Here is a 27,590-nt window from a genome sequence, read left to right on the forward strand (position 1 = left end):
TCTGAACTATCCTGTTCAGTTAAGGATCTCCAGCACTTGTGATAAGCTATGCATTCCCCCACTGTGTATATAGTAGACAATAGCAGAAGAATCATCCACCCTGTTAGTGCCAGTGACAAAGCCTATCAAGGGTTCTTTGGGTAATTTTCATGCCTGTTCTCTTCCTGCCCCAACTGTTTTCCTAACTGTGCCTTCAGTAGGAATTAGAGTACTGCAAATAGTCTTGCTCTTTGTATGTTACAGATGCTACCTCATTCTCATAGCAAGATCCGAGGACACATGCTGTCATCACAGGGCACATGTCTTTGTATGATCAGGGTATTTGCCATATGTTAAGTTTTATCATGAGCCCTTAGAAAATCCCTCATTTGAGGCCTTCCAACTGCTGCCACCCAACTTACTTCATCTTGAAGCTGTTAGATGTTTGTTGTGCCTCAAACGCCTGAGAAGGTAGGGCAATCTCTGAGATTGAACAATGGTGGACTGAGACTTAGGCAGACAGGAAAAAAGCAATGACTAAGTAATAAAGATATTAAATTTCAATATGGCTGGCTTCCTTCTCATCTTTTGACATGGAGCAAAAGCCTGGCAACTTAGAGCAAAGAGGCAGGTTTTCTTCTCAGGCAATTGGGGACCTGCAGCTTATAAACCAGTCAGACAACTTCAAAACCAGATCAGGACAGGCATACCCCAAATTGGTGGAAATATCAGCTTCTCTGTCTTTGTTTAAACTGACAAACCTTAAAATGGAGAAGAACCTCTGGAACACCGTAAAAATTCCCAGCCATCAGTAAGAGATCAGGCTTCTGAATCTTAAGTACCCTTCAGTTTTGTCTTTCTCTCTGTGTTTCTCTCTCTCTCTCTCTCTCTCTCTCTCTCTCTCTCTCTCTCTCTGTGTGTGTGCGCACACACGTGTGCATGTGTTTACTTCTAAGAAAACCTTTTAACTGCAAAAACATAATAATAATAATAAATAATATTACCCCTTTATAAAACAAAATCCAATATTCTAATTCAGAAAATAAAAGATTCTACATATGTTATAAAACCCAATATTTTATTGTCATGAATATAAAATAAATGATGTATGATATACGATAATATTTTTATACAGGTTATTTTTCTTACCTTAGAGCTTCGTAGAATTATTTGAATAAAAGATGTTAAAAATGCATGTCTCCTACTAATAGGAAAAATAAAACACAAAATATACATTATGTGGCAAATATATGAGGCAACTGGATGTTTTTTTCTAGAATGAATATTTTTATTACTTTAAAGAACATTTCCTCACTTTTCCTATTTATACTAATTTCTAAACATAGAGACAGTTATTTGGCACCAAATCTTTGTGGAATCTTTTTAAAATGTGTGTATGGCTGTGTCTGTGTGTGTTGGGGGGGTTGTCCATGTCATTATGAGTGTGCACACATGTGTAGGGACTAGATTTCAACATTTCAATATTGAAAGGATTCCTAAAGTAGTTAGGGAAGTAGAATACACATAACCTTAAAATAGATGTTCAGGGAGCCTTAGGTAGTTCAGAATGCCTAAGAGACCCATGTCATCATGCTTATACTAAAGCACTGATCGTCAATTACCACTGCCAAGCAGGACAGCAGTGCACAAAAGGTACTAAAATGACTAACTGTACCAAGGAGTGCCAAGTGTGTAAATCAGTGAAAACTGCCTTATGAACCTAAGGCAGAGGATTAATGGCTCACAGATTTTTTTTAAAATAATCTATGGGGGGAGGGCAACAATGGGGGGAGGATGGAGAGGGGAACACCCATAAAGAATGGGAGGGGGAGGGATTAGGGGGATGTTTGCCCGGAAACCGGGAAAGAGAATAACACTCGAAATGTATATAAGAAATACTCAAGTTAATAAAAAAAAAAATCTATTTGTAAAATGTGCCACTATATGGCTTCACAACTCTCCCCATACTCTCCCCATAAAGAAATGGGTGCACACATCTACACAGCAACTTATTTTGCATGAACTAAAAGTGGCAGTGCTATTACACCCTAACTACTATTACACCCTAACTCTAGTCATTGTGACTGGAATAGGACAGGACAATAATGAGCAAGAATGGATTATTGACGCTAAGAGAAACATAAGCAGTGCCAATGTTAAATTTATTTCCCAAATGAATTCAGATGTGAGTATGTATAACCTATATGTGTCAAATAACAGATAATGCAAGACACATTAAAAAATGATGACTTTGGTAGCATTTAAACTTATTTGCTTGTGTTTGAATATGTGCCGGCTAGATTTTTGTCACCTTGACACAAGCTGGAGTCATTTGCAGAGAGGTCTCAACTGAAAAATGTAGCAGAACCTGGCCTATTTTAGATGGATCTAGGATATTTAAAAAATGGCTCTGAAAGGCACGGAAGGTAAGCCAGTAGCCAGTGTACGTCCACGGTCTCTTCTTCAGTTCCCGCTTCCATGTTGCTGCCCTGAGCAATTTCCTGACTTCTCCCAGTTACTTGAAAATATAAGCAAAATAAATCTTTACTTCCTCAAGTTGCTTTTGACCAGGGTTTTTTTGTTTTGTTTTGTTTTGTTTTGTTTTGTTTTTGTTTTTTGTTTTCTTCTTTTTTTTAATCACAACAATAGAAACCCTAATTAAGAATAAGGAAAACATACAAGAGATATACATATTTACTTAATTCTATGATTCAATTAAAATATTTACATACTTTATTAAAATTGTTACAAATATGGTTTATATTCTATATATATTCAAGGCTCTCTTGAAAGCTACTATTAGTTTACATGTTGGCTTAAGTAGGTTTATCATTAATTGTCACTCTCAGTAGTCACATTGGATGACTTTTATCAAGCTGCTAGCTGAGGTAAACAAAGTTGCTATTATTTTGAGGTTGATATGAGGAAAAACATTTGAGAACTAATCCAATGGGTCTTTTAAATATTGCTCAAGGAAAACCAGAAAACCAGAAAGGAATAGAAAAATAAATCTCAGAATGTGTCTATTTAAAAGTCACTAAAACTCCAACTGAAAAAGGAAGATGCCAAACTCAGTCTAGGAATATGAACACGGTGGTTTACATATATTTACTAGCAGAGTATATTTATAGGTTGTTATGGAAACAGGAGCAGCATGTATAATATTGTCAGTATACTTAACTTGATCTTATGGGAAAATTAGTTATGGTTTCACCCTTCCCCCCAAACTTAGAGGAAGCTGGAGCATACTCGTTAAGTTAGGAGTGATTCTACTACACTTCAGTGATTTCTAACTCCACATGAAGTGATTCAGAAAAAACCGTCTACATATCTTTGGGTTTCACTTTGATGTAAAATATGATGTTTGCTTCTCTTCACTCTAATTTCTGGGTAGAAACAGGTCTTTTTCTCTCTCAGGCTGACCTATATAGAGTGTAGACTGTGGAATGAGAAAAATTCAGAAATCTGAAGACATAGATAACATTCTTATAATGCTTGTTTTAAAATGTCTTCCTAAGGAAATCCATTTTCACAGATATGTGCTACAATACAATTGACAACAATGAAAAACTGACAATAAAGTAAACACTCAAGAGCTGGTGTCTGATAGGGAATTGCAGAATTTCTATTCAATCAAAAGATAGACATTTTCACATTGACAGTGAATTTACAATTTAGAGAAATGTTTGAATGATGAAACATATTTGAAAATAAATTTTGTGTATTATTATTGAGAAGACAAAATAATAAAGTGATAATATATACAGGTAGAATTAAATAAAACCAATATGTACACACATAGATAGGTGATTGAGAGAGAGAGAGAGAGAGAGAGAGAAAGAGAGAGAGAGAGAGAGAGAGAGAGAGAGAGAGAGAGAGAGATTTACGCTTACACATGCAACTCTCAAAGTCTGAGGACTCTAAATCCTATGAAGGAAAACTTCAGAGTAAGTAATAAGGCATCTTTAAGATTTTAAAGCAAAAATTGTAAAACTCATTGATGATGTGGTTCATTATTCTGTTATCAAAACAGAAATTACAGTATTAAAACTTTAAAGCTAGGAATGTAAAGCTAGGAGTGTTTAATTCAAACACCAGAGAGACATAGGCAGGAGGACTTTTATGCATTTGAGCCAAAATTGATCCTTCTACTGAGTTCCAGTCCATCCTGGGCTTCGCAGTAAGATCACGTCTCAAATGAATCAACGAGTTTTAGAAGTTGTTTGGCCTCCTTATATAAAACACAACTTGCCAAGAATTCTCGCTTTCTTCTTAACAAAATGGCCATGCTTTGGCAATATCCCAAGTAAACACTAAAGCAAGAATCAAAGTCTCTTGTAATTTTATGAGTTTCTGTATCTTTATAAAAATCAATCATTGCAGAAGTAATGGCAGAGTTGACATAACTCTGTTTCTCAAATGATTCTAAATCCCATCATGTTCGTTAAGATTAACCATGGAGGAAGCATGTTAAATTCTTAGCAGATATACACTTGTTTCAGCTTGTCTATCCTTTTGTTTTGGGTTTTATTTATGTCTGTTTTGATTTAAACCTCCTTTGCTCATTTACAGTAAGAAAAAAGTTCCTCAGGTTCACTGTATCCCATTATTTTCCCAACTTCACAGAATATTTTCGTATAAATAGAAAACAGAATAGAAACAGAGGTCAGGATTTTAATTAGCACTAGTTCTCCTACAACTGGTTGAGTTGCTCTTGTTGCTTCTGAAAGCTTCTGGGACTTGTCATTGATAAAGTTGTTCCCTTCACAGGTTCCTCCAAGGCCAAGTCCACATGATGTCATAGACTGTGCTATATAAGTGTGAATACCTTTTCCAATTAGTGGGGTCCAAAGAGTGCTGAAATATGAGCAATTCGTCACATCAACCAAAGCCCCTCTCTCCTTCTTTCCATAGGCATTTTCTAACACTAGAATAGAATATTACAGTTATCTAATTAGTCATTTCTTATTCCATTTAAGCCACAAAATTGATCTAAAAATAGCCTATTTAGAATAGAAAATAAAAAATTATGAGTTCTATTTCCTTATTACTTTTATTTTTTAAAGTCCAGATGTTGTCACTGTCCCATTCCCTCCACCCCACAGTTCATCCCATGAGCATCCTCTTGGAGACAGGGGGAGGAGACATGGGATGAGTTAAGTGCTTGTTTTGCCTTGAGACTGAATTACCAACACTGGTGCTTAAGTGCATGTGCTTTCTGACTTCAACAGGCTCCTTCCAATATTCAATCATCTGAAAAGCTTGCCTACTTCTTCATTTTGTACCTGAAGTTTAGGAAGAGTAGAGTGTTTGTAAACCATGCCTTCTGACCTATCATTTAAGGTCTTGTCGAGATTTGAAGGGATAATAATGAAAAGTCAGTCCTGAGTGCATTCATCGCACAAGCCATGGTGATGGTAGTTTGAATTCTAAAGATGTATTTTGATTCTCTTAGCCACCTATGTTCTGTTGAACACATTAGCCCTGTGAAACACAGACAAATGGGATAAAAGTTATCAAAGTGTGAAACGTGAACATAGAATGTAAAAAAATCATAGGCATAAAAAATAAGAAATATCTAATTTCTGAAACAGAGAATAAAAAAAGAGGGAGCAGAGACAACTGGTCCACCGTGCTGACATTTCTTTGTGGGTGAAATAGATTGAGAAGCAGGCTAATGGCAAAATAGTTACATTCTCCATGCCTTCTGTACCTGTGACTGTCATGGAGTAGAGGGGAAGAGTGAAGTTTCCTGAGTAGTAGGCAGTGAAAGAACCAGTTAAGCTCCTCAGAACCTGTGAGAACATGGTCTCACATGCCACTAAATGGAAGGCACATAGCATGTGTCTCTGAAGGTCCCTGTCAATTGAAAAAAAACAATGTACCCTCCCCACTCCAACTGAACATCATCTAATCTTAGAATAAAGCAAGAAAAGGAAGGAGAGGTTTACCTATGGTAATTTTTCTTCATGTTGGCCAAGGATAGCACATGCATTCTGCCTTTGGATTGACATTTATACCATCCCCTATCTGGTTCTAAGGTTTTCAAAATAGGCTAAACTCTTACATGGGTTCTACTGTGTTTGTCGTTTGATAGTGTTTCATTCGGAACGTTAGGTGCTCTAACTCATTCTCTTTACACCTTTTGTGCCTTCTTGCCCTCTCCCTCCTTTCTTTATGGTCCTATACTAGTTTATTAATTTTGAAATGTTTGTCAACATAAGCATATATGCTTATGCCTCAAATCTAGCATCCAAAGAAGAGTGGAAACACGTGACAATTGTAGATCTGAATCTGCATCACTCCATCCACAGTTTAGCTGATAATTTCATAATTTAACTTTTTTGTATAATTGATTGATATATGACTGGGTGATATACCATATGTTCCGCATGCATTCAGAAGTATGTGGGCTTCTATGCTGCACCCATTTACTGACTATTGTGAATAAAGCATCCATGAACACAGGATGAACGTTTCTCTAGTAGTCCTTTGAGACATTGTGAAGGAATTGTACAGCTTTTCATATGATAGATCCATTTCTCTTTTTTAAGACCTATTGATTCCCACAATTGCTCTTCCAATTTGTGCTTGCACTAACATTGAATAAGTATAACCATTTCACACACATCCACATCAGTGTGGATTGTCATTTATGTTTTTAACTTAGTGGTGCTGACTACAATCAGATAATATCTCAGAGAAGTTTAATTTGAATTTCTATGATAGAAGAGTATGGTAAATATTTGAAAACATAATTTAGCCTTTTAAATTTCTTCTTCTGAGAATTGTCTATTTAATTCAATGATCCAATTTTTAATTGGGTTATTTGATTTCTTGGTCTTTAGTTTTTGAGATTATCATTTTTGCATATTTTAGATACTAACCCTGTGTCAAATGTATAGCTGTGAATACTTTTACCCATTAGGTAGGCAGCCTCTTCACTTGAACTATGGTGGCTTTGTGAAACAGAATCTTCTTAGTTTTGTGAGGTCCCATTTGTCAACTGTTAGTTTGAGTGCCTCAGTTCCTAGATCATGTTCAAAAAACCCTATCCTGTGCTTCAGACTTCAACTGTGTTCCCTAATTTCTACTTTGACAGATTCACAATATCGTCTTATTTTGAGACAGAGAGAAAGACACAGAGAGACACACAGACACAGAGAAGAACAAGTACCAGGTTTGAATCCAGCTATATCTATGTATGTATAGCACTCTCATTATCCCCGTACCATTTGTTGATGATAATGTCTTTTCTTCATTGTATGTCTTCAGTCACTGTCAACAATCCTGTGGATACAGGAGCATGTGCTGTTATCTACATATCCCGAGTTCTATTCCACAGCACAGTGTCTTTCTTAGTATGAAGTCATTTCTGTTACTACAGTGTAACTTAAAATCTGGGCTGCTGATGCCTCCGGCAGCACTGTTACTTTGCATGTGTTACTGACATACATGTTTTTATAAGTAACTTGACCTTTCTTCCCTGTTTTAATACCCTTTCTATTAATCTGTGTTTTTAAATCAGGTCTTCTGTTAGTTTGACTAAAGTTTGTCAACTGTTAATCTTTACAATGAAAGGAACCAAATCTTTGTTTCATTTTAATATTTTTGTTTCTTTGTAGTATTTGCTGTTCTTGGGTTTGTTTGTTTTGTTTTGTTTTTCTTTTAGACTTCAACACTAAAATTTACTATCTGTTCTGGGAGTTTTGGTCATTCTTGTTTTTCCAAGAAAGGCCTTTAATTTAATGATTCAGTTATCAATTTGAGATTTCTCCAATTATTTTTTTATGTAGGCTCTTTCTTCTTAGAATTGTCTTCATGTGTCCCATACACTTTGGTATGGTTTTTCTTTGTTTATTTAGGCACTTTATCCTTAGAATTGTCTTCATTGTCCCATAGAATTTAATGTGGCGTATGTGTGTGTGTGTGTGTGTGTGTGTGTGTGTGTGTGTGTGTTTGGCAGGCGCACATGCGTGCATGTATACAAGATGGTTGGATCCTGCTTTGTTTCATCTACTAAGTTTGTGTCTATGAGTGTATGAATGTTCTCTTTTATTTCTTGCAAACCCCCAAAGAGTGAAAGGAGTTAAGAGTTTCTCACCAGTTATATAAAGCACCAGCCCAATATAATTAAATCTTGTCAGCCCTACCAGTGCTGAGCCCATGGATCTCCTGCCACTGTCAGTGGGGACCCCTGTCAGTTGCTATCAGCACTGACCCAATCTCTGACTCTATACTAGCTGCTTTCCTCAGTTTACTACGTGCTGTTGGAGATGGTCTTTTACAATTCTGCAATATTATTAGTCTCCATGATTTTCTGTACTCTTCTAGACTCAGGCATTTAAGTATTTCATCCTCAGTTAGTGGTGCTATTAGGAGATGTTTGGGTGATGTGGCCTTGCAGAAAAATAAGCACTGGGAGTTGACTTTGGAAGCTTAAAGACTAATTCTATTTCTAGTTCACTCTCTGCATTGTGCTTACAGTTCAGGACATGAGCAGTCAGTTTTTGCTCTAGCTCTCATGCCTTCATTCTGCCTCAGCTCCAACATTATGGATTTTAACCCTCTGGAACCACTAGCTCAAATACATCCTTTCTTTCATGACTTGTATTGGTAATTACATTTTAACACAGTAAGATAAAAGTAACTAATATAGTTTGGAGTAGAGGACAGGAGTTAAAACTCTGAATTAGTGCTAAACACTGACAAGAATATAATGCTAACATATGCCTTGATTCATAAACACTCACTAGAAGAAAGTGAGCCATATCTCATTACAACATGACTAATAATGATCAGAATATGTATTTTGTTAACATTTGATTGTCATGTTGCAAAAAATGTTTTCAGAGGATATTTTGTTAACATTTGATTGTCATGTTGCAAAAATACTTTTCAGAGGATAAAGTGATGTTTCAGTGAAAAAGCATTTGTCACTGAAATGGGAAAACCAGGGTCTCTGTGACCCATGCAAAACATTATGCAGTAGCATGAATTTATAATCCTAGCATGCCTATGGTGGAGTAAAAAAGGAAATAGGAGAATTCTCTGAGATTCTTAGGCTAGATATCCTGCCACATATGTACTATACTATGCATACATACACACAAATGCACACATACACATACACACATGCACACAAAAAACACACACAAATGTACACACACACATACACACTTATTTGTGTATGTCTATGAAACATTGTTATCATTCTTTAAAGTTAAAACCAGAAATTAAAGTAAATAAAAAACTAGAATTATGTAGATTCCTCTCTCCTTTTAATATATCAAAGAAATAAAAATTAGTAAATAATTGCTGAACACAAATTGTCCACAATTCCAAGAACATTTCTCCTTTATCTCTCTTACTGGACTTTTACACAGAAATGACTGAAAAGAAAGCTTTCATCTCTACAGTAACAGAGGAAATGTTTCTAGCACTCCTGGCTTTAACTCAGTATAAACACCACGAGACTATAATACATTTGTAGAACTCACTCAAACACAAGCGCATTCATCAGCTAACCAATTCAGTTAATTATCTAACAAATGAAACATGCAAAATAATCACACTGAACCTGGCAATCTAGTAAAAGAAATCATGAACAATCTAGATATTTGCAAAAATTTCTCACACATTGACACAGTATGATATTCATTACAAAGCTATGGAGACACACAATTATAGACTACATCATAATTCTTCTGTTAAAGCTACAAAGCAACTAAATGACAAATATTTAAAAATTAATTAAGGTGCTAGCATTCTAGTGTTACATACCTTTGGAATTAAGTTAATTACTCACGATTACCTAAACATCACTAACATCTTAAATCTCTTCAAAGCTTTGTAATTATAATTACAGATTGTAAAAATAATTTTGAAAGGTCAGTGCATATTACAAGTTCAATTACTTAAATAAGGTTAAGAAACTATAATTTGACCACTGCACAGTAATTAGGTATTGAAATAAAGTTTGCCCTAATAATAGAATATGACAAAAATAAAATGTTAATGAGTACTAACTGTTCTTATCATTACAGGCATGGTGTGCATGGTTCTATTTCCAGAACTCCAATAGCTAAGGCAGAAGGATTGCTCATGAGTTCAAGGGCAGCCTCAGACTACAGAGCAAGACTTTATTGAAAGAAAGAAAGAAAGAAAAAAAGAAAGAAAGAAAGAAAGAAAGAAAGAAAGAAAGAAAGAGAGAGAGAAGAGAGAGAAAGAGAGACAAGGAGAGAGAGGAAGGAAGAAATCTAGTCATATAGTAGCAACTTAATGTTGAACATCATATTTTTCATTTTTGAAATTTTATTACTTAAAAGAATATGTAAATTAATAAACATTTTAATTAAAATATCATTACATCCCTTCCTTTTTCTCCCTTACATCCCTCCCATGTCCCAGTTTCCAACTTCCGACATGTCCCCCAATTTTAAACTAATAGTCCCTTTTACTTTGATTATTAGTGTCACATATGGGCATAATTATAATGCAAAAATATAAGTACAACGTGCTAAGTTCAATTTTGTTCCTTTTTTATGTGTATATGGTTTCAGCAATGGCCATTTGAAGTTGGATAATCAGTCTGGGACTCCCACCAGTCACTAGTTGCCTGTACTCTTTGTCTTTCGCTGCTAATATTTCCATGGATATTGCCATGTTCTCAGTCTCATTTATGAGGCCATTCTTTCACAGGTGGCTTCCTGGTATTCTGAACCTTACAGTGCTCCCTGAACCATAGATGCAGCAGCTGTGGTATAGATAGATCTATTTCAGCTTGGCACCCACAATTTGAGAACCTCTACATTGTGTTGCGTTTGTTTTTCTGTGATAGACTCCTTTAGCTGTAAAAGATGCATTATTGAAGAAGGGTAGTAGCTACATTAATCTGTGGTATACAGATAAAATTTAGAATGCACTAAAGAAACATACTGGCCCAGCAAAGAAGTGGAAATAGATTCATTTCTAAGGTCTGTAACCTCCTTGGCCCCAGAAATCTAGCTAGGATTCCAGTAATGGGTATGATCACCATCATAATGAGTAGGGCTTAAGTCTCACTAGACAGCTATCGGTTGCCACTGACATTAAGTGTAAATTTTCAAAACTTTATGCCTATGTTATCATTTTAATAATTTGTCGCTCCATTGGCTCTGTAGCTTGGTAGGGCCATTTAAATGCTTCCCTCTCTTAAAGGTTCATAGTATTTTCTGCAAGCCTAGAACAAGATCACAGAGCAGAGGCCTTCAAACCTCCAGCTTGGTTCATGTGGCCTAAATGTGTGGCGCCTTCAGCAAGAGAGACCCATCCTCAAGCCCTAAGAAGCAACTAAGGGTTATATCAATAATCTCTATTGATTTGGAAATCAGTTGAACTATTTTACTGAATAATTGAAAAGATTTGTTTTATCTAATAGTAGAGCACTAGAAGCTTTGTTTGTCTACAGACTTCATGGGAGCATTGTCAGTGCAAACAGCTTAACTTTTTTTTAAAGATATAATTATATTATATGATATATGTAAATGTAGTGTATGTGTGTGTGTTTTTATAAACAGTCTTGACTATTTTGAATAGAGTGGCTATGAAGATTTCAAAGCAAGTGTCTATAAAGTAGTACATTGAGACTTTTGGGCATGTGCCAAGGAGTTGTATAGTTGAATCATATGAAGATACATTTTTTTTTAGCTTTTGCAAAAAATTTCAGACTGATTTTCAGAGTCAGTGCTACAACTTAACTTTTTACCAACAGTAAATAGGAGGGGGTCCAATTTCTCCATAATTTCACCAGCACTTGCCGGGGTTTTCCCATGTGGCACCATGATCTTTTAATAGAATTCAACATGCATTTATGATAAAAGTCCTAATATTATAGGGCTAGAGGAAATATACCTCAATATACAAAGGCTATGTATGACAAAACTATAGCCAACATTATTCTAAAGGGGGAAAAACGCAAATCAGTCTCATTAAAGGCAGGAATGAGACAGAACTCCCACCATCCCATCCCTTTTTGACATAATTCTGAAAAAAAAAACTATCTATAGCAAGAAGGAATTTTAAGAGATACAGGCAGGAAACAAAATTCTGTACAGAATACAGAATTATACACAGAAATACAAAATTTCCACCAAAAACTTCTAGAAACATTTTTTAATGTCAGCAAAGTTGTAAGACACAAACTCAACTTATAAAAATCATTTGTTATATATCAACAAAAAATAATACAGTGAAAAGGAGATTACATACACACTTCCATCAACTACAAAATACACTGGAGTAAACATAAGGAAGGAGGTAAAAGACCTCTAGAAAAGAATTCTCAACTCTCTGGAGAAAGATTGAAAAAGACTTGTAAGTGGAAAGACGTCTCATGTTTGGTAGAACTAATACTGTAGAAATGATCATCTTACCAAAATCAATTTACACATTCAATAAAATCTCAATCAAAATACTCACCACCTTTTTCACAGAAATAGGAACTAGATATTAAAATTCACATGGATCCAAAAGAGATCCAAATACACAAAGCAATCCTTAAGGAAGAAAAGGAAAAATACTGGATATATTGCCATTCCAGACTCCAGGATTTATTATAGAACTATAATAAAAGCCAATATGGTATATGCACACTATCAGACATGTAAACTAATAAAATAAAGTAAAAAAAAATAAGATGAGTGCTTTTAATTACAGCCATCTGATCTTTGACTAAGAGATAAAAAATAATCATACACTAGAAAAAGACAGCATCTTCAATGAGTTATTTGTGGAATACTGGATGTTCACATGCAGTGGTGTAAAATTAGAACCATATAAATCACTTAGCACAAAAAAATTAGCCCAAAGTTTGTCAACGAACTCATCTTGAAATCTGAAACACCGGAACTGCTAGGAAAAATAGTACCTGATAAGATATAGTTACATGGGAGGGATTTCTGAATAACACTCCATTTACCCAAGAACTAAGGGCAGCAATAAAGTAATGGAGTATCATAAAGCCAAAAGGTTACAGCTCTGTGACCAATAAACAAGTGAAGAAGAAATGCATAAAAAGGCAACATCACTGTCAGCTGCACATCTGGCAGAGGATTTACTTTCAGAATACACAAAGGAACTAAAAATAATAGAGTCACAGATTTAAAAAAAAAACTATCTAATTAAAAATGGGCTAAGGATCCAAACAGAAAGTCAATAGAAGAAGTAAAAATTGCTAAGAAACACCTGAAAAAATATCCATCATTCTTAGCAATTAGGAAGATGCAAACTAAAACAACATTGAGAATTCATCTCATCCCAGTCAGAATGGCTGAGATCAACAACCTACTCATTCTTGAAACAAGAATGCTATGACTTGTGGAGCCTTAATTAAGTTTTGCCATCTCAATGAAATTTCTCAGTACCACACAGTAACATCATGAAAAGCACAAATGACATTGATAAATAACCCTTTTCCCCACATCTTCCTTGAGATTTTTTTTTTTATAGTTTCAAAAGGTAAGTCTGTGATTATATTGGTGGCAGTAAGGTGGCAGGCAGGCAAGCATGACTCTAGAGTGGTAGCTGGAAGCCTGTACCTGATCCACAAGTTAGGAAGAAAGAGCAGAGACAGACCGACTGACAGACAGACAGACAGGCAGGCAGAGACAGACAGAAACAGAGACAGACTATGCTTGGCATGGGTTTTTGAAATCTCAAAGCCCACTCCATTGACACAGTTCCTCTAACAAGTGACAAGACATTCATATATATGAGCTTATGAGATCCATTCTTTGGCAAACAGTTGCCTTGGTCATGGTGTTTTATCATAGCAATAGTAACATTACTAATGCAAAAGTTGGCTCCAGAGAGGAAGCCATTCTGTAATAGACAAGATCACATTCATTTTTTAAGAAAGTTGGAGGATTTTGGAAGTTGGAACTAGGAAAACCCCTGAACACTGTAATCAGAGATTAATAGGCCTTTCTAGTAGGAAACTGGAAGACAGTAGTCCATTGACTTCACATGATTATAAATAATCACTTAATAAATATAGCAAACAGGTATACAGTGAAAACAGAGAAAACATGGCAGAAATAAATATAAAACCTTCAGTTTATGTAGGAAGGAAACATTAGTAAATTAATGTTGAAGCAAAGGCTCATACTTTCAGGGAAGTGAGATTATCCCTGCTTACCAGAGACCTCTTACTCAACACTTCAATGAAAAAGGGATGGCCTTAAACACACGCACGCGTGTGCATATGCACGCGCACACACACACACACACACACACATATGTGTATATATATATATATATATATCAGTATACATGCAAATTCTGTACCTTCTAAATGTCTTCAATACACTCTTTATTATTTTGGTATATGGTTTATATATGTCCTTTGTCTAAGAGCCTGCATAAATACAGCGACCATGAAAACCACCATTTGGCTGTATAAAAACAACTACTCTGATGTCATACTATCCAAAGCATCCACAACACCACAGAACACCACAGACCCACTGACACAGGTATTCCGTATAAAAGTAAACTGCATAAACTAAAGCAACAATACTACAGTCCACTGCGAGCAATCACCTGAAGCCAAGAGCAAGAACTAATTTCTACATCCTCGCATTGAAGTCTGGCTGTTTCCACCATGCTGAAGTCATCCTTTCTACATGCATCTTGTTCAAAAAGCTATACCCTGACTGTGTCTCCTTATTGGTTAATATGACACTTCTTAAGACCTCCTGAGTTGGACATATTTTTCCCACCCCTCCAAATGTGTTGATTGCAAAATTTATAGGATATCCTTGGGTCCAAAGGGTTGGGATTGAACAGAGGAAAGCCACTGAAACTTAGTTCCTCCCCTGGAACTTACCACTTTTCTGTAGAAAAGAATGAAGAGATTCTATGGAGTTATAAGAGAAAACTTTCCTAGAACATACCTAAGACACCAACAGGCAGCACTTCTCCCCCTAACATAAAGGACACTTCTGAGTCTTGAATCTCTCTCAGAAATTTCACCATGTGGGGACAGAGTAACTTGAGTAACTTGACCTTTGCAGCATTTCTGGCTCCCCTTTCCCTTGTTTGCTGACAGAGAATGTGAAATCAGCTGAACATCTCTCTGTGACATTGAATTCCTTTCCTGTTAAAGGAGGCACACAGATTCATGGGCAACAAGCACAGCCTCGGGAGGTAAGATACTTGACACAGAGACTGGAGGAACTGAATTCAATGTCCACACAAAAAAGTTATGTATGGTGGTGCGTCCCACTAACCATTGCCTAGAGAAACAAAGGACTCACAGATCCCTGGGACTTACTGGCCAACCAGTGTTGTAGTAGACAAAACTGGTATGATCCAGTTTCAGTGAAACAATCTGTCTCAAGATATATGGTGGAGTCTGACTGAAGAAGACACCCAAGTTTACTTCCGGCTTATAACCACAGTTTTACATATATGCGCATGCGCACACAAACACACAAGCACGCACGCACGCACGCACGCACGCACGCAGTCAAGAATCACCACTTTTTTGAACCCGAGAAAAGACACTTCCACAGCCTCACTGACTTATTTCAAAGAGGAAGCCTCGATTTTCACCTAGCTTTCATCCATGGAAACAGACACCTTGAAAATCACTTAATCTTTCAATGAACTTTGAGGCACAGATATTCACAGATTTTTTTTCATTTTTTGAAACACATAATCTGAAGCTGCTTTTAAAATGTTTTTAAAATAATTTTATCTTATTTATAATTTCTATGGCAGTAACCTTGCAAATTTGCTTCAGCCTTGATCATGTGTATCATAAAAGAAGCACTTGAAAACTTATCGCTAAGCGTGTCCGATTGCTCAGACAATAATCTTGCAAGAGACATCTTATTTTTTCTACTTACTACAGGATGGTGCAATAAAGAGAATGTAACATTTTGGTTCCTGGGCCATTTTATCATTTTGAGCCACTTCAGCAGTGCTCTGTGAGAATTTCCAAAAGTATGAAGATCTCTCTCATCTGGATCAGATATATATTTTTTCTAATTCACTAAAACCTCTCATTAATGTCTGAGAAAAGAAATGCAAAAGTAGTTTTCATGGTAATATTTGTACTAGGTGGTGACAGTGTCCTTTTTTTAAGAATGAAGAAATTACAGCTGCCACAATATACATTCATACAAGTAACTTTCAAAATTACATTGAAATATGGTAATTTACATCATATAACCATCCCTTAATTTAGAACAGTTGAAGTACTACTTATTGTATCTGGCGTGAGAGACATATCTCTCAGTGTGAATGATAACATACATAGTATATATATATTATTCAGACATATATATATATATATATATATATATATCCATCCATATAGAAATCACCAATTTCAAATAATTGAAATAGTAACAAGGCAAACATTGGCTAGTTTGAATTAAAAAGTAAGTACAATTTTGAAATCACTTAAGGAAAACAGAATAATCAGGAAAAAAATATAGTATTGGGCACAGAACACAGACATGGATGTCTTATGAAAGCATTCATGTACTCAAGCAGAAAAGTGTTGTAAAACCTTCAAATATAATCACTCGGGGTTTGACTTATTTACAGTGTTATGAAAGCAGAAAACCATATTAACCCATCAGCTATTTTGTCAATGAGACATGGAACATTCTACGGGAAATTTCAGTGGGACAGAAAAAAACATGGAAGTGCTATCCACACCATTACTCTATGTATTTACGAAGAGGAGGCACAGAATTTAGTCTGGGTTTATCTTTGCTATAATTGAAGCTCTTTGTGGAATCTTCCAAGAAAAATAATATGGCATGGCTGTTAATGAAATTGTGATCACTAGAAAATACAATACTTCCTTTTATCTGTAAATATGTATATCATTATATGGTCCTTAATATAATATAATATATATGTGTGAATGTGTGTATAATGCATTAAAGTTAATAATTATAGCAAAGATAGAACCCAAACTAAATTCTTTGCCTTGTGTCTATGAATAAGTATAAATATGAATTTTCTTAAATATTACCACAAATATTCATTGGTCATAACTATGTATCATCTATGTGCTATTGTACTATCTCCAAGATTAAAAATTAAAAATGAGCTGCTCATCTCAAGTTGTTTGCAGTCCAATTGATGTGAATATGCACAGCAAATATTAAAAGAACAGGTTATTTTCAATGCAAGATAGAGGACTGTGAGAAGTACTAGAATGCAAAAAAAATAGAGGTATACAGTTGTATTGAGCAACCAGTTTTGACAAATAAAAGCTTTGGAAAATCCCAGTGTAGAAAATTTTCATTTGAGCTGAAAATTATAGTGGAGAAACGATTTAAAGCTGGGACAACTAGGCTTAGGAAGGAACACATAATTTATACAGAAACTGAATGATGATAAGATGGGAAACTGTAAAGAACGTACGTGTGCATGTGTGCAATACAATTAATATATAATGTACACTTTAATATTAACGAGCCCTTTGTCTATCTGTGTCTTTGTATATGTAAATGTGTTTCACACAACAAGATGAAGCTTTAAAAAAAACATTAAATTCTTCCAACAGGTTCTCTGGAATCCGGAGTGTTTCCAGGCTTTGGGTTGAGCAACTGATCTAGAACCTGTCAGATCATACAATGACATGCAATTAGAATTGTTTTCTAAGGAGACCAATGTGTACTATTAATATTGTTTCTATGGACAAACCTGGCTGACATGTTTGATAGTGTTATTTCTAAATAATTGACAATAATAATTGATGATAATTGAAATGATCACCCAAAAAACAAACTTTGATGCATTTGTTAAGAAACCTACTTTTGGTGTGCATCTAAATATTCAATGGATCAAACTAATCATTATTTCGATCTATGTGTTTGTTCCTTCATCTATGTCAACTCATGGCTCCCCAAATGACTTCTTTGTGGCTACTTAAACTTAAAGTGGCCCGGGCCTTTTGTCTTTTGTTAGACTTGTTTCACTTGTTTCCCCAGGATGTGTTAGTTTAATACTTATTTCTAAGAGCATATTCTCCTAGACACATTAAAAGAATGAAAGTGTATCAAATTATAAGGTGATAAAATTTTAAACTCACAAATAAAATTTTACTCTCTATATCGAGGAAGCCATGTTCCATGTCCTTTACTGAATTACTAAAGTGGCTTTTTAATGTAAGTTCTTATTTCTATTTCACTCTGCATGCTGCAGTAAATTAATCATTGTAATTTATATTTGATGGAGCTATTTTAAAGTGTTTGCCGATAAAATACACAAGAAATATAACACAGTTCTTTATATGAGGTATATAATATTATGGAAAGGGCTCCATTGCTTATTAAATGAAAATGTAGTAAAATAATTATGTATTCCTGGTAAGAAAATACTATAAAATTGAGCAAATATTGATAAAGTAATACACTGTGAAATCAGTCTCAACTAAGGTAAAACATTTTGCTAGAAAGATACACATTGTGTGTGTGTGTGTGTGTGTGTGTGTGTGTGTGTGTGTGAGACTATAGAGTTTAAAGAACTTTACAGTTCTTTAAAAAGTAAAAAGATATTGAAAATCTCACATAGATTCAAAATACTTTCTCCTTTCCAGAATGCCTTCTGTCTGAAACTATTATTAGCTGCACATATTAAATTAATAGCCCAAAGCAATAAACAATCCTAGATTTAAAGTTTGTGACTTCTATCTTTTAATATTAAAGAAAAAAATTGTGATGAGAAATTTTGTTTTCTGAAGGATACACATAGAAGTGCATAGAAGCAAGTCCTTTAAAAAGGCCATCTGAGAGTAAGAGAGGGATAATAGATGTGTAGATATTGCAATTTGACAACAAGTCAACAATCAATACTTTGTAGACTAACCACTTTGGCATGAAAACCCTTGTGGAAACATGTCTAAATACATTTAATGACATAACGCAGGAAACTAAAACATGCAAGGTTAGCCTGTCTGCACAGGGAGACAACTGTTGCTTGTAATTTTAAAAACAGGCTACCACCTTTTCCAGGAGCTCTGACCTCTCCAGGTTCCCTTTGCTCCATCAGGTTTAGACCAGGATCGATTTCAACCATGCCCCAATTGAAGAAAGCCAGGAGCTGCTGCCTGAACTCCATCAGTTCCCTCTTCCTTCTCTTTGGTTCCTCCCTGCAGCTAGCTTTACCAAGCTGCCAGCTACAGGCCAGGCTTCTCTCTCTGCCCACATTTGCTCAGCAGATGAAAAAATACTCAGACAACTTTATTATTTTATAACTTGCCAGATAGCACAATTGCGGGGCGTAGAATCTTCTGCCATATATCAGCTATCCTGTATCAGCCAGCCTCTTCAGACCTCCTCGGCTAACCATTGGTGGCAAAGGCCGCTGGTTCTATCTTCCCCAAGATCTTACATGGTTGTTTCCCTGCTTCTCCTTCCAAAACCTTGTTGAAAAAGCCCTGCATTTCCTGTGTCTCTTTTTCTTCCTTGGACCATGAAGTTCCACCTGAACCCTTCTCCCAGCAATTAGCTCTTAGCTTCTTTATTGACCAAATCAAGAACAAATTAGGGAAACAGACTTTAGTATCAGTACCTCCCTCCACAGAAAATGCATCTTAAAAATAAATGAACATTTAAATAAGGACAAAGTTCTAAGGCACTGAAGAAATCATGGTTAATACCATGTGCACACACACAATGTCTGACATAGTACAGAATTAGTCACATGCTTGCTGTGTCTTTAATATGCATTATAATAATACATCTTGCCCTCTTATGCATGTAAATTTCTGGTTCGAGGGGATAGACAATTGCCTGCTTCAGGAAATACCAATTTGGTGGACCAGGTGTGATTCTTACCCAAGTTGCCACACTGAAGGTTAGGCTAATACCTATGGTGTTTTTATACACAGACATGGAAGATTAAAAACAAAAGATTGCACTCTACTTTTGAATGGAAAATGCATGATAGATAGTTATATTCTCTTTTGAAAGACAGGCCTGGGATTTTGTGCTCTCGCATACAGCCCAGCCCTTCCTAGTGCCAGGCATTTCCAAGCACAAGCATCCCTGATGGCTGGCACCATTTCTTCCTAAAATGTGGAGTGATGTAAATCTTTCTGGAAATTGTGCTTTCCACGGAGATGCCAACTGGTTTTAAACCCTTCTTCTGACCTGGGATGTTATTTCAGCAAAATTAGGAAGAATTCACATAGGAACAAAAATGTTTTCTCCAGGGTCCCAGCACACTTAAGTTACACAGCTACCCATTGTAGTAAAAGCTGTCAATCAATCAATGGAAAACTGGGGCAAGAATAGGAAGCATTGAGTGGAGGACTTGAAAGCATCTCATTGGGGGAAAAATTGTAAGCCAAATCATGATCGCAGAATGACACAGTTACCCAAGGATATCTAATAACAAGAGGAAGAATTAGAGGGAAAGAATGGCAGCTAGATAGGTGGAGATGACAGCTCTGATAACAATAGTATATCAAACCACTGTGAGCACGGGGAAAGAGGACATGTACTTAGAGGGGAGGGCAACAAGGGGGGAGGGTGGGGAGGGGAACACCCATAAAAAAGGGGAGGGGGAGGGGGATGTTTGCCCGGAAACCGGGAAAGGGAATAACACTCGAAATGTATATAAGAAATACTCAAGTTAATAAAAAAAAAGTGAAAAAAAAAGAAAGATCTCATTCTAAGAGGACTTGCATATTGTTTTTCTAAACACACAGTCATGAAGTCCTGTGCACTATTTGGTGTGTGGTATGTGAGTACTTATTCCTTTTGTTTGTTTGTGTGTTTTCAGACCTTTTCAATAATAACTTCCTTTCTCTCCCACCCATGTTCTCTGCCTTTGACATTGTTTATTAAGCATAAATCTGCAGCTTCAGATTATATTCAAGTTATTCAAAGATTACAGGTTTCTTCAGATGATGTGATAGAGCTCACCTTCTGTAGATTTGGGCTTGTATTTTGTCTTCTAATATTTGTATCGTTCATATATTTTACATGCTTTTTCCTATATTATATAAGGCAGGAGTATATTTCCCAGTACCTCATTAAGATAATAACTACAAAGATAATCTCCTACTCTAAACTTTACATATTTCTATCAAGTAATATAATCTATGACTATTTCTGTAGGCCCTGATAAGTCAATTCCTATTTATTTTCAATTACCATGTCAGTATGACATTTCCGTCAGACTTCTGGCTTTGTGCAATCCCTTTATGTCTGGCAAAACAGTGTTCTTTCCCATGGGTATTTCAGCACCTGTAAAATATTATATATCTGCAATTAGCATAATAAATATATCTATTACTTTACATCTATATTTTAAGTGTTTCTTGTTGGTTCTTTCAACTTTTGATTTCTCCCTCCCCTCTCTGTACAACAGTCATGACTTTTGGCTGGGCTTAACGTCTGCATTTCTCAACTTTCATGGACTCTGGGAAGGCATCTGCATGCACGTTATAAAGAGGTCACTAGAGACCATCTTTTCAACTGTGACTCCAAGTTAAAGACTGATGCTGTAGCTGCCTTGTTGACCAACTTCTAGTGGAAAACACTGACATCTGGTCTTACGTCTTTCATAATTTATGGCTGTTAATTTCTCTTTTTGTATCACTTTTCTCTTTGTATGTTATTAGCTCAGTTTGGCTTAGCAAATATATTTGAAAATGTGTACTTTCTTCAAGTCTTCTAATGGTCTCCATTCTTAGGATTTAACTTCAGCCCTCCAGGGCACCTCTCTAAGACCTTATTCCAGACAGCCAGTCCCAGCTACTAGATTCAACTCCCTCACCATAAAGTTATCAGACCATTGATGCATTAGTAGATTAATCTGGGTGTGAGATTAGAACACAAGGCCCATCAAACTTTACCAGCTGAAGTCAACACATTAAGTGATGAGCCTTTAGAGGTCATATTTCATGTCTTAATTTCCTACTACTCTGATGAGACTTGACTAACTTATGGAGGAAATGGTTTATTGGTGTTCACAGTTTCAGAGGGTAAAGAGTGGGGAACATGGCAGCAGGAAACCTGATACACATGGGGTTGGAGCAGTCACTAATAACTTACATCCTGATCCAAAAGCATGGGAGGAAGCAGGGTGTGGAGTGGTAACTGGAAATTGCATGGAATTTTGAAACTTCAAAGCCTGTCCCCAGTGGCATGCATTCTCCAACAAGCCATACAGTCCCATCAACTGGGGACCAAGTGTACAAATATTTGAGCCTACAAAAAGCCATTCTCATCTAAACCACTAAACTTCCCACCTATACAATAATAGTGTTTTTATGTTAATAAAACTTTAAGAATAATATTTTTCCACTAGATATCACTTTCACTGCACTTTTTGGGATTGAGTACAGAGTTCTCTATTTTCCCTGATAAATGTTAGAAATTGATGGTAATGTTGTTGACACAAAACGTAAATCTCCTCTTAAAAGCATACAAAATAGTTTATTCTTATGCAAGTTATGAGTGACCATGGCCTGGTAACATGTATTCAGGTTATTTCAAATAACATTTTCCCAAATACTCATTGTTTCCTGAAGATTTTAGTTTTAATACAGAGGTAGTGGGGTTTGAGCAAAATAGAGAAGCAGCTGAAGTTTGATAGTAGCAATAAATTATAGGATTAAATTGGTAAAAGGCTTTTAGTGGACTGAGAAAGTAGCAAAGTATTAAGTAAGAAGCCAACAAGAAAAAGCTATGTGAAGACCTATGAACTTCCAATGCCCCAAAATTTAACTATACAAGGCATTAGAATAGACATGGCATGGAAAAGAATGGGACAATTCAGAGGATTAAAGGTTTAAGTAGGCAGAAAGGGCATTATGAAGAGGAGGAGTAATGAGTAGGCTAACCCAAACTTGCGATGCAAGAAGAAACCTATGGGAATTAACTAACATACAAGTAAACAGAGAAAAAACTAAGGGAAGTAAATTCAAACAGAAGTTTTCTGCACAGGAGGCTAAGGCTACCCTAGAGGACATGGATTTTGAAATAAGAATTTTCAGTGTCAGGCAGTTTCCTATCATTTAAGTAGTACTGAGAGCTCAGTTATACCTGGGTTATCTATATCAGTCTCTCAACGGCCCATAGTAGATGAACTTCACAGAATATAGAGACCATTAAAAGTCAGTGGATCTGAAGAGAGGGAACTGAGTAGAAGAGGGAATGGGGAGAAAAAAAGGGGACATGAATGAAAGGGCTGGGGGGAAGAAAGGAAAATGATGGGGAGACATATCCAGAGACCTGAGATTGGGTAGTCTCCTGGGAGGATATGGGGGTTACCCTAGCTCAGACTCCTCCTATAACCAGGCAAGAGGTAACAGTGGAGAAGGAGACACCTACCTACACACAAAACCTTCAACCCAAACTTTGTTCTGCCTAGATGTGCCGGGATAAAGATGGAGCAGAGACTGAGGGAATGGCTAACCAATGGTTGGCCCAACTTAAGACCTTTCCCTTTGGGAAAGCTAACCCCTGACACTATTAACAATACTCCTATGTGGTTTCAGGCAGGAGTTTCTCATAACAGTCTTCTGCGGTGCTTCTTTTGGAAGCTGATGGAAACAGATGCAGATACCCACAGCCAAACAATAGGCAGAGCTCTGGGGGGTCTTTTGGGAGTGTGGGAGGAAGGATTGAGGGACCTGGAGGAGTCATGGGCACCTTAAGAACTACAGAGTAGACTAACCATATGAGCCCAATGTGGCTTAGAGAAACTGAACCAGGGGCTGGGGATTTAGCTCAGTGGTAGAGCGCTTACCTAGGAAGCGCAAGGCCCTGGGTTCGGTCCCCAGCTCCGAAAAAAAAGAACAAAAAAAAAAAAAAAAAAAAAAAAGAAACTGAACCACCAACCAAAGAGCACACATGGAAGGAAACTATGCCTGAGACACATATGTAGCAGATGTGCAGCTTGTTCTTCATGTGGTTCCCCTAACAACTGGAACAGGGGCTGTCTGACTCCGTTGTAGGGCTTTGGATCTTCTTTCCATTGTCTGTACTGCCTAGCCTGGCCTCAGTAGGAGAAGATGCCCTTAGTTTTGCTACAACTTGATATGCCTGAGATGATTGGTACCCAGAGGGAGAAGAGAAGGAGAAATGGGAGAATGGGTGGGGGGAAGGGTGGGACTTGGAAGAGAGGAGGAAGAAGCAAATAAATAGATTAATGAAAAAAAGTTAGTTGACATGGAGATGTGTGAAATGCTGATTTCTGGATATGACACGGTCATCACGTACATCAATTCATGTTGTCTATGGTTAGTACCACAAGAGGTATTTAAGGTAAAGCTAGTAAAACATTCACGGTGGACACAGAATGGACTTCTGAGGCCCTACACTTTACAGAGAAGCTATTGGCCGTTGGTGGATAGAAACACAGAAAGAGAAAGGTGAGAGAGGAGACAGGTGAGGGGATGAGTGAACTAGGGACTCAGAGAGTGGAAGTGGTGGATAGATATGATCAGTTTATAAGTATAAAACATTCAAATATTAAAAGATAAACTGTTTGCTGTTTTCGTGGATAGAAGAATTTAGGAATCCTAGCAATGAATAGTGGAGAAGATAGAGAAGATATAGAAAACAATGTCATTTCTTATACTAGAAAATAAAGATTTTGACAGACTTGAACTTAAAAACAGAATTTATTCATGAGTGTTTTTAAGTGATCTTGGCAATAAATTTTCCACGGAGTAAAGGATATCGATGTAGGAATTACATAAATCTAGGAGTATTGGAATTGAGTAATATATACCAATGACATTGAAATCTAGTGGTAGAATACAGGTTTACAAAAGAGAGTGACTTGGACATACAAAAGAAAACAACAAAGTGACTCTACACACTGACACTGTGCCACAGCTGACACAGGGCTTTATACAGGCTTTAGGTTGGAAGTTCATCTGTCTCCTAGAAAAGGCTCCCCAGGGACTTCTGTTAGGAACCCACTCCTTAAAAAAGGACTCTTGTACTATGTGTTCTATACTCTCTTGTATTTGTTATACTCCAATTGTGAACTAGAATCCTATGTTTATGGTAGAAGAATCTATGAACTGCACTATTAAGTGTATACTATGTATCTCATATCAGCTTCACTTCCTCTACAGAATTTTGAAGAATTTTATTAGTGTTGTCTTGTGCATTGTATGTTGTTTAAAACATGCAATACATAGAAAACAGTGAAAAACAGTAATAATTGACTAATACAATCAGAAATCATGATGTTAAACAAAGATTGTTCCATATTTAAGTTGATTAACTGAATTATAAAAGATTGTAACAATTGTATTGGTACTCAAAATATTTTTTTCACTTATACAGTGATTGCAGTTAAAATAGTCATATTTACAGATGCATCAGTAATATTTCTTATACTGTAATAACAGAGATGGCATAATGTTGATTAAAACCATCTGTTAATTTAAGAATTTATTTATGAAAGTTTTATTTAAGGCTCGTATTTCACTTTTGCTGAAGCAAGTCCACTAATAAATGTATGCATAAGGACCGTGGACTCTGATTTGAAAACATAGCTGCTCTCTACCGTGGCATTCCATACAACCAGCAAGCATTAGAAACAGCCTAAATGTCCATCATTTGACTGAGGATTTAGAACTGATGATATTCACACACCACAATGGCCATGTATTCGGCCACAAAAAAAAATGTCACTTCTGACAACAAGGATTAAACTTGGAAATCATATTCAGCGAGGAAAAGGAAAGAGAGCAGAGTCACATGACCTCATTCAGCTCTATAATTAGAAGAACTGAGCTCACAGAAGTTCAAAGTAGAATTGTGGCATTCATAAGCTGTCAGGAATATGGGAGGGGCAGGGATAGGCATGCGTTGACCAATGGACAACAAGCTAATCATATGGAAACAGCTACCACCAAGTACTTGATTGCTGACAACAGTAATGTAAAATGTGTTTCCAGAAGCCTCAGAGAGAGAATCTGTCTTCAATGTAAAGAGAAAGTACATGCTTAAAGATATATTTTAACCTGATTGAAGCAACCTACGATGCACACATGCATCAAAATATCACACATTACCCAACTAATATGTAAGATTTTACATTTCTATGTATCGTTTAAATGCTACTATAACATTTAAAAGATCTAAGGAATATATTCACTTCAGACTATACATTAGGCTGAGTAAAAGAGCTAAATACTGATGTTAAGCCATCTGGTATAACTGAAAAAAAGAAATCCTTTCAGAACTGTGATTGAAAAGATCATTAATAAATGAATAAAATGGAAGTGGGTTCATTATTATTAATTTATGGTTAACTTCACATGAAAAATTGACAGATTTCAGATTTCATTAACATGATTGAGATTGCTATAAAAAGAAAAGAAAAAAAGTACTGGAAGACAGGACTTGCTCACCGAAAAAGCAGGCTAGATTAGTAAGTTCATTTATTCAATAAATTGATTACACCACCCAACCTGCCAAGTCTAGGCTCATGTAATACTGGATTTGTCCCTATGCACCTTGGATGTGGATATTCTTGATATTACAGAGTGCAGTAGAATTCTTCTTTACATATTCTTGCCATTAGAAAGGTTCCATTCTTTTGGAATCTTCGTCAGTGATATATATAATCTTAGAGAGTTGGTATCTTCAGTCATTAATGTTTCCATGTTTTTTTTTCTTTAAATGGGAACGTTAAACATTCAATGGTTTAGCAGAGATTAAAGAACATTGTATACCATAGAAAAGGGCTAAGGGCAGAGGAAAATGAATATGATATAATATGACTTATTTTGTCCCACAGTTCAAGAAAGCTGACAGTTTTGAAATTCACAGCAGTGACATTAAGTCAAAGAAATATGTTATAGGGATTCTAATACTACTAAAATAAACCCCAAAGAAGTGAATATTTACAACAAAATTGAACATCTACAATACAAATCCTGTACTTAAGGCTAAGGATTCATTGAAAAAAAACCCTTTATGAACCATGGTAATAGGTGGGATTTTGCTGTGAGGCTTTCGTCTCTTAAAAATGTCCGAGAGGCTATATGCATGTAGTCTTAATAACCTGGCTGCCTCATCGAGACCTGAACATTAATGACACTAACAGATATATTGTCATGATGGAAGAATTCTCACAGGATTCCAACCCATTACAAAGACTCTGACAACTAAAGAAGGTTAAGCATCTATAAAAATCATATTCCCTAGGAAAGTGTTGATCAAATAATTGGTTATCCAATACCAAGTTTGTCAGTCCTAAAACCCTACCCATACAAATAACATTATAAGGTTTAAGCAGATTGTATTTATATATTTAGCAATATATATTTGCAAGGATCCATGGAAGGTTGGGAGACAAGGAAAGGAAATGGGAAAAAGATGTTAATTTCAAAAGGTTAAAAATAATATGGTAATATTATAAACAATTAGAAATCATGAAAATGGAATTTACTCCCCAATAAAATCAAGTAAGTTCTATCAATGTAGTCAATAGTTTGGTTTTCAAAACCAATAGAATGTTTTCAAACCCATTTCTTACCTGGATGCATAATTAGAATCTCAGATTCTATATGAATGACATATAAAACTATTACCATTTGTCCTGGTAACCCACCCTAAATTACT

General features: G+C 36.0%; 1 long non-coding RNA gene across 4 annotated transcripts; it reads right to left on the reverse strand.

Moving 5' to 3' along the window:
* Nucleotides 1-1,126: 1,126 nt before the first annotated feature.
* Nucleotides 1,127-27,094, reverse strand: LOC102551810 (uncharacterized). Of its 4 annotated transcripts, none has more exons than XR_005500767.2 (4): nt 15,293-15,613; nt 7,212-7,269; nt 5,265-5,463; nt 1,127-4,906 (listed from the first exon to the last, which is right to left on the reverse strand). It is a non-coding gene; the product is annotated as an uncharacterized LOC102551810 (long non-coding RNA). The 4 variants fall into 4 exon arrangements; XR_351503.5 differs by lacking the exons at nt 1,127-4,906; nt 15,293-15,613 and adding exons at nt 21,147-21,239; nt 26,480-27,094 and having other exon boundaries at nt 5,014-5,463; XR_351501.5 differs by lacking the exon at nt 1,127-4,906 and having other exon boundaries at nt 5,014-5,463; nt 15,293-15,638.
* Between the last annotated feature and the right edge of the window lie 496 nt (nt 27,095-27,590).

This window comes from Rattus norvegicus, chromosome 2 (genome assembly GCF_036323735.1).
Source record: "Rattus norvegicus strain BN/NHsdMcwi chromosome 2, GRCr8, whole genome shotgun sequence".
Taxonomy (NCBI): Eukaryota; Metazoa; Chordata; class Mammalia; order Rodentia; family Muridae; genus Rattus; species Rattus norvegicus.